Source organism: Mesitornis unicolor, unplaced genomic scaffold (assembly GCF_000695765.1).
Source record: "Mesitornis unicolor isolate BGI_N332 unplaced genomic scaffold, ASM69576v1 scaffold3717, whole genome shotgun sequence".
Lineage (NCBI taxonomy): Eukaryota > Metazoa > Chordata > Aves > Mesitornithiformes > Mesitornithidae > Mesitornis > Mesitornis unicolor.
The window spans coordinates 9,074-16,540 of NW_010198249.1; the positions used below are offsets into that span (position 1 = coordinate 9,074).

General features: G+C 47.3%; 1 protein-coding gene across 1 annotated transcript in view; it reads left to right on the forward strand.

Annotated features, from left to right (window-relative positions):
• Nucleotides 1-7,467, forward strand: part of LOC104544256 (zinc finger CCCH domain-containing protein 18-like) — a gene marked incomplete at its 5' end in the record, with an annotated part of 30,821 nt that overhangs the window by 8,470 nt on the left and 14,884 nt on the right.

Genomic DNA, 7,467 nt, shown 5'->3' on the forward strand with positions numbered 1-7,467 from the left:
TGAAGGGCGTCTCCAGGAATGCTGCTGAGCGATGTCAGTGTCTTGGAAAATAGCTGCACGGTTTTTATTTGCATGACGAGAGGGAAAGCTGGTTTTTGGTGATGACCCTCATTTTTTACAAGAGGAAGTCAGAGTTTCAGAACGGTTTGAAGGTGTCTTGTGAGTGATTTGCAATAGCGGTGTCAGTGGTTATAGGAATACGTTTAATTATATGCTGTGTTTAATTACAGTCTTCACTTACAACTGTCATTTGGGCACCGTAGTTGCCACATTTGCAGTTGGTTTGTGCTCTCGTTGGGGTAGTGATGAAGGAGATCTTGTTCTCCAGAAGCAGATGATGATGAAAGTGACATCCGCTGATGGAGGTGTTAGTCACTGTCACCATTACTGTCACCAGGATCATTGCACACAAGGCTCAGGCTGCTGCTTGCTCCTTGATGCCCGTGTTGGGTGATGGAGCAGGGCTTTTTCGGTGAGCTTTTGCTATTGGCGCTGCCCAAGGTTTGCTGGGTAGGAGCCATAAGCTGTTTGCCCATCTTAGATCCATCTCACCCCATGTAACTATCTGTATTAGCCAAAAAAGTTGATTTACAGCGTTCGTGACATTGTATGCTATTATAGAATGTGACTGCAGGGCCAAGAAGAAACCTGGGACAGGGGGCAGCGAGCAGGGTTTGCTTTTGACTTCACTTGTACAGGGCTTGAAAAGTTGGTGGCAAGAAGTGTTTGTACCTTTTGTGTTGAATAGGGAGCTAGTACTGAGCAGAAAGCTTTAATATCTGCCCAAAAAAATCTTAAGTCAGCAGCTACACACAGTATCTCCTCTTGGAGGAGAGTGGAATTACTGGGAGCACTCACCAGTAAACCCCAAACCCAGCTCTCCAAGTACTCATAATGGGACTTCAGTTGAAACCCGTGTCAGCATGAACACTCTTAGTGCAGCGTTTACAAGTGTACGGATGTTTGCATAGACAATAACTGCAACAACAAGCTTTGAAAACGCTTTTTACCAAAGTGAAAGCTTAATTCAACTTCTTTTTCCCTTGGAGGAGACATCCCTCATCCAGCAGTTTGGGTTTCCCAGAAGCCTCCATCGCTGTTACGGTGCGACTTGGCTCTGGGCAGTGCCGTTTGGTCCCACGTCACCTTTTCGGCAGGCTCCCAGCTTCCTCGTGGCAGCGCAGCGGTTCGAGCCGTCTCACCTTTTCTCCAAATTCCTCCGTGCCGCGCTGCAGAGCGTCAGGTTTGGCACCCGGGGATGAAACAGTTCCCGAGTTTGTTTAATGTGTAAAATGCTCGTGATTGCTTCATGCTTCCTGGGCAGCCGGATGCACGGTAGTGGCGTGGCGCTCACCTGCGGGTGTATTTATAGAGTCCGGGCTTTCCCTAATCACTAGATCCCAACTTTTGGCAAGTCTGGCCTTTCCAGGGGCTGGCTCGCACCGGGTTGCAGCTGCCCGTTAGAAACCAAAGGCAGCGCCGGAGCCCACGCGGCCTTGCTTTTCCCTTGCTAATGAGCTTGGGAGACTGGAAATCTGCTCCACAGGGGTTGTGCAACCTGCGAGGAGCTTTGCCAAAGGCAGAGCTGAGGGTGTCTGTAATTACAATGTGTGTCCATCAGTGTAGAGGCTGGAGAAAGGATCGAACTGACACACAGAGTCAAATGGGATGAAAGAAAACTGGAAAAGCCAATAGCCAGGAACATGACAACAAATCCCCTTTGCATTATATCAAAAGCAGGAAGGTTTAATCTGATCTTGAAGCAAGAATGGAGCAGTTAAGGCTAACGACACCAGAGAAGACAGAGGACTTCCTGGCATCTCTGGTTGCTACAGATGAGAATGAGAATTTAAAAAAAAAATAATCTGTGTTTGTTGTTATATCCAAATGGACTCGGGGGCAAATGTTTCCCCTTGAGCCTTTGAAAAGAGGAGGCTGCGGTGTTGGGGCTGCAGGTAGGATCGTCACTGGACTTTTCTGAAGGTGTGTGCAATTGCTGCTTTATGCTTTGGGATTTTATTTTCCCCAAGATTAAAATGAGCACTCTAAGAAGTTTATAATCCAAGATTGCAATGCTAGGAGAATTCTTCCTCCTCCTCCCTCCCCAGGCATCGAACACTTACACAAGCCAGGACACTTTACTTGGAGGGATAAGTTGGCTGGCACTCCCACTCCCCATCCCCAAAACAAGTTCTGGTGCCCCGGGCTGTGTCTGATTCTGCTGAGTGCAGAATTTCTGCTTTATATCCCTGTCTTGCCAGTGGAGCTCACTGTTGTGCAAAGCCTTTCGGGGATAAAGAAGTGACATGAAATACGTGTTTTGGAGAAACATAGAGCAGTGCAAGATGTTCTCACCTGGGCTGCTAGCCTTTAGCTGTGAGCTGCACACAGAAATGGTAATTTGCTTTAATCCTTCTGTTGATGCATGGGTCTTTATCCTGCTGTCATCCAAGTGAACCTGATTATTCCAGGAGCACATTAAGCGGCACAGTTAGTGCTGTGGGACCGGGTAGCGGTCGTATTTCCAAATCACTGAGGGACATTGAGGAGCTGGATCCCTTGGCTGGGGTAGCACCAGGGGGTTGCCCACCAAGCATGGAGGAAGAGGAGGGAGTAATCCCATGGGCTGTGAGATGGGCAACGGTTCCTCTCCCACTTGGGGGATGTTGTGGACCCTGGTGAGAAGCAGCACAGCAAAATGAACCCTCAGGTGAGAAATTTGCCATCTCTGGCTCTCAGGGAAGCTTGTGCTGCAGCCTGACCTAAAAGCTGCGTCCATACAGACGAGTTCAGTCCAAGTCGGTGATACAGACCCTAGAAATCTGTGGGATGCTGATGCCAAGCAGGGTGAGGAGGAAACTTGTCCTCAGAGATGTCCCAGTGTCCGGACAGGAGGTGACAGCAGCTCTGAAGGTGCCAGGAAGCAGCAGTGTCTTGGTGAACCATCCTGTGATTATCGCACACACAACAGTTTTTGGAAGGAAGTTTTCTTCAGCTGACCTAAAGGCTTATTGACAGAGTGCACTTACACAGCCATTAAAGAGTAAAAATAACACCTGCAAGTGGGGACACTGTAAAAATTAAAGCAATGTCAGAAAGGGTACCTATTTAATATAAATCCTTTGTGAAAACCGTCCAGTGAGGAGCGTTGTGCTTCTTTCCAGCTTCTCTTGAGGTGGCAGCAGCCGTCAATTTTGGGTTGCTATGTAATGCTGCAGACCCTGGGACAAAAGGTTACATATTCTCTTGGCAGAGCTCATCCTCACATTATTTTTTCTCTGTAATAGGTCGTCGTTAATCTCCAGGGTGAACACGTTATGACCAGGATAACCTACAGTCTAGAAAATCAATGAATGCAATGTTACCCAGGGCTGGCAAGTGAGAAAGTGTTGGCATGAAGTTGATTAGATAAAGGAGTGGCAAAAGTAAGGGGATGCAAATGGGGTGATTCACGACTGTGTGTGTGTGATCACAAACCGACTGAACTCGTTTTTCGGAAGAAAATTCTCATTCTAAATGGTCCTGGGTTGTCGTTTCCTTTCCCAACAGCTCCTGGTGGTCTCCTCATTTTTTTGAGTGTGGTTGGCAGTGGTTCTGTACGAAGCAGCTGGAATAGAGCTGGGTGTTTTGGTGGGCTCGGTACCAGCGTCTCACCCTGTTGTATAAAGATGGTGGATTTTGTCTTCTCGTAGTTTTCCCTGAGGAAATCTCACTGTTTCTTATAAGAAATCCTTCGTTTGTTACTGTTTATCGTGCCACAGGAGGAAGAACAGGCAGGATAGACAACTTGTTTCGACCCTGGAGTGCTCTGAATTAGTCTTAACATCCATGAAAAGTTACTGAGAGGCAAAAGCAGCCTCCATGAGGAGTTGTAGATTTGCTCTCCCTCTTCCCTGAGCAACTTCTTGGAGTGCAGGAAGTGAAGAGCAGCTGATGGCCCCAGGCTGTTGGGTTCCCCAGGCTGAAACAAGGTTTATTTGCTCCAGTTTGAGCTAGATCTCCATTCCCCGTGCACACCGCAGGTCTGCCACGCTGCCTTCAGTGCTGCACCATGCAGCATCGCCCAGAAGAGGATTTCCCTTCTCCCCACATACAGAACATGCCCTGTGCTGCTGCACAGTTCCTGCATGGTAACACAAAAACATAACTTGTTTACATCCCTGGTTTTTTTGTGGTGCAGCTTCCAGTTGGAGCAATGAAACCTGTTTAGACGGCTTTGCTTTGATTTATGCTCCCAGATAATTGGACAGCGATAATAAAATCTCTCCGTGAACCAAATAAGCAAAACTTTACAGAGTTCTCCACAGAGCATTTCTGTTGTCGTTGGTCTTTGTGGTCCTTGAGGTTCTGCCTCTGCTCCCACCGTAGAAGGAGAAGGGTTTCGTAAGTGTAAATCAAGATGAAGAAGGCATCGAATGACTCAGATGTGGATCTCAAGGAATGTGTTTTTCTTTGCCATTTCAGAGATGGAGTTACCAGAGAGATCCCACACACTGGATTTTATTAAAACATTGCGAAGAGCGGGGCAGGGTCACTGGATGCGGGTACCTCTCATTTAGAGGAGGCTCTCAAGGCGTCAAATGCTCAGCCCTCAGGGTAGATCCCATCTCAGATACCTTTATCTACCTGCTGTGATGATTTCATGCTGTAGGTTCAGATCATATCTCCACTATTTAATTTCAAAGCCTCTCCCCAGTCAGGCTTTGAAGAAATATTTTCTTTCTTTTTTTTTTTTTTTATAAGCAACTGATAACTCTGCTTGAGATCAAAAACACCTTGAGAAAAGCATATCCTTTGCTAATATTTCACCAAGCTCAATTAGCGCCGGCTCCAAAGTTCAGCATTTCCTGTCATAGCCGCGTGTAGGTGGATTTTCGGGAGCTGTTGTCCCTCTGCAGCCGCACAAATGACTTTATTGTGCCGAGATGGGAAAAATCTTCCAATGTGCTGGAGTTTATTTTGCAGCAATTGCAGATCCCTTCAAAACAGCCTTGACACGTGGATCCAAATTGCTTTGCAAGTCCTTTTCCGCTGGAAAATTCCACTGACACCGAAGGAAAGCTCAACGCTGACGCAACGCTTGGTTTCCTGCAAGAAACGAAAAGGCTCTTAAATCATCGCTGGACTTTCCGCTTTCGGAGAATGGAGCCATAACTGCCGGCCAAAACAGCGGCCCTGGAGCCAGGCCGACGTCACCGGTGACCGTGGGCGATAAGGTTTGCGTTACCTGTGGCATCCGCGTCCCACGGGAGGGGGAAGGAAGGAAGGAAGCGCTTTCCCCAACAACCTTATTTTTCCCCCCTCTAAGATTAGAAACGCTTCGGCGTCATTTGCATCAGACACAAGGAGGAAAAGTTGAGCGCTGCGGCTTCGCTTTTTCCCCCCATCCCAGATTCTTGTCGAATTGGGTGACGTGGGTTTATTTGGGAGCCGGAGCGCGTGCGGTCGGGAGCTGCCTGACCCGGGCTGTGGTTTTGCATTGCCAGCTGGAGCTGCCTTTGTTCCTCCTCTCCTTGCCAAAGCCGCGTTCAGCTTCAGTTCTCCGCTCGATTGCTGTAATTAAATCCCAGCCAGATATGCATTAACGTCTGCGTTCTGGAAAATAAAGCAGTCGGTTATTTTTAAGGTTAAAACGGGCTTCGGAAATAGCGAAGCTCTGCAGGCCTTGCTCGTGCCCCGGTGACGCAGGATGCTGCTCCTCGGGGCTCTGGGAGGAAATTAAGCTGCTTTTGATCGATCTATCTTGTCAGTCTCTCTGTAGTTTTGTATTTTTTTCAGTCTCGTGGCATAGGCTTCCCTAATGAGGGAGTTCATCCTCAAATACTTGAAATGGCTCCTAAAAATTGGAATCTGGGGAAAAAGGCGAGCGAGATTCACACATGTGAATCTATACGAAAGGGAGGTGTCTGCCTGCAGCACCAGCCTGGTTAACTCTGCTGGGCTGGGGATGAACTCATATGAAATGCTCCGAGCTGATCTCATGGCTCAACCACCCCAAAATAGCCAAAATTATTCTCTTTTTCACCATGGGTCAGTTCGTGCAGTTGTTCAAACCCTGCCGTGGGCTGCTTGGACTCGCTGACCCCGCAGCAAACTACTTGTATTTTTATTTTTCCCCCTTTCCTTGTTGACTGAAGGAGTTGAGTTGGCACATGGAGAGCTCCAGCACAAGACGAGAAGTGAAAATTACCCGGTTTCAAGAGTAAAATTGAGGAGAAAAACTTCACCTTCTCAGGGTCAAATACATCACTTAACCCACCCAACAGTGATCGTATTCAGTGTAGATCTGGGCTGGGAGCCACAGGCTGGTTGCCTGCTGCCTCTTCTCACCAGATTTTCCTCTGCAAGCCTTACTGTATCAGTATGTGGGAGTAAATTTGATTAAAACCCTTCTCTTTGATGAAATTCATCCAGGCTGTAATTGAGATGTTGGTCTAAGGCAAGTGGTGAGGATCTTGGCAGTTGCTCGGGTTTACTTTCAGTTCTGACTCTGATTTCCACCGGAGGAGATGAGCCAAGCGGCATCAGATACCGGTCCCTCGTATTAAGTTGAACAAGTTTATTTGGTGATGCTACGTGTTGGGCACGCAGGAAAGGCTTTGAAAATGTCCTGACATGAGCATCGTCTTTCTTGGCTGTAGTATGGTAACGTATTTAGTGCTGAGTCAAAAAGCCAAAGCATAGCCAGAAATGAGGCTTTCTGCTGTGGTTTTCCTGGGGAAAAAAGCCTTTCCTCCAGAAAGTGACTTCATCGAGAGAGAATTGCATCAAACCAGGTAATAGGTGCAGGTAATGAGATCTGCTTTCGTAGTTGTCTTTGCTCCAAGCTCGTGGAGTTCAGCGCAAGTCGTTCCCACGTGGGGATGGCGCTGAGGTCCCGCTCCCAGCATGTGCTGCTGTTTGGCTGTTTTTTGAGAGAGTAAATGCTGTAGGAGACTTCTCTTGCTGAAAACTATCAAGGTATAAAGGCTGTTCCCAACCTCCTTTTTCTTCCTGCTTTGCACTTAATTGCTTTTACAGCTACTCCAGAGGTGAAGATGGCTTGAAAATCAATTTATACTACATCCAAGGAGCGAGAGCTTGATCCTGGCTATGCCTATGGAGCATTATCAGAGTATAAATAATAAGTCTGGTCTTTCTCCATGATGAGATACTCAGTTGTGGCTGTAATACAGAAAACTACGCCGACTCACTGCAAATAACGTGTGCTGTGTTAAATAACCTGTGTTAGAGCAGCGCTGGATGATGCTAAATGAAGATGCTGGTGAATAATGCTGAGCCATAGCCCTGCAGTCAGCAGTTTTGTCCGCTAATATGTAAGCGTCCTCTTCGGAGGCTGGAATGAGGTTTGTGGGAGAGGTGAACGTGAGAGAAGAGTTTCTCCTCCTGTAAAATTCTGTGTAGACCGAGATAAACGTGGGACAAATAGTAAAATTGTTGTGTTTATATCAGCAAAGATAGGGAAAG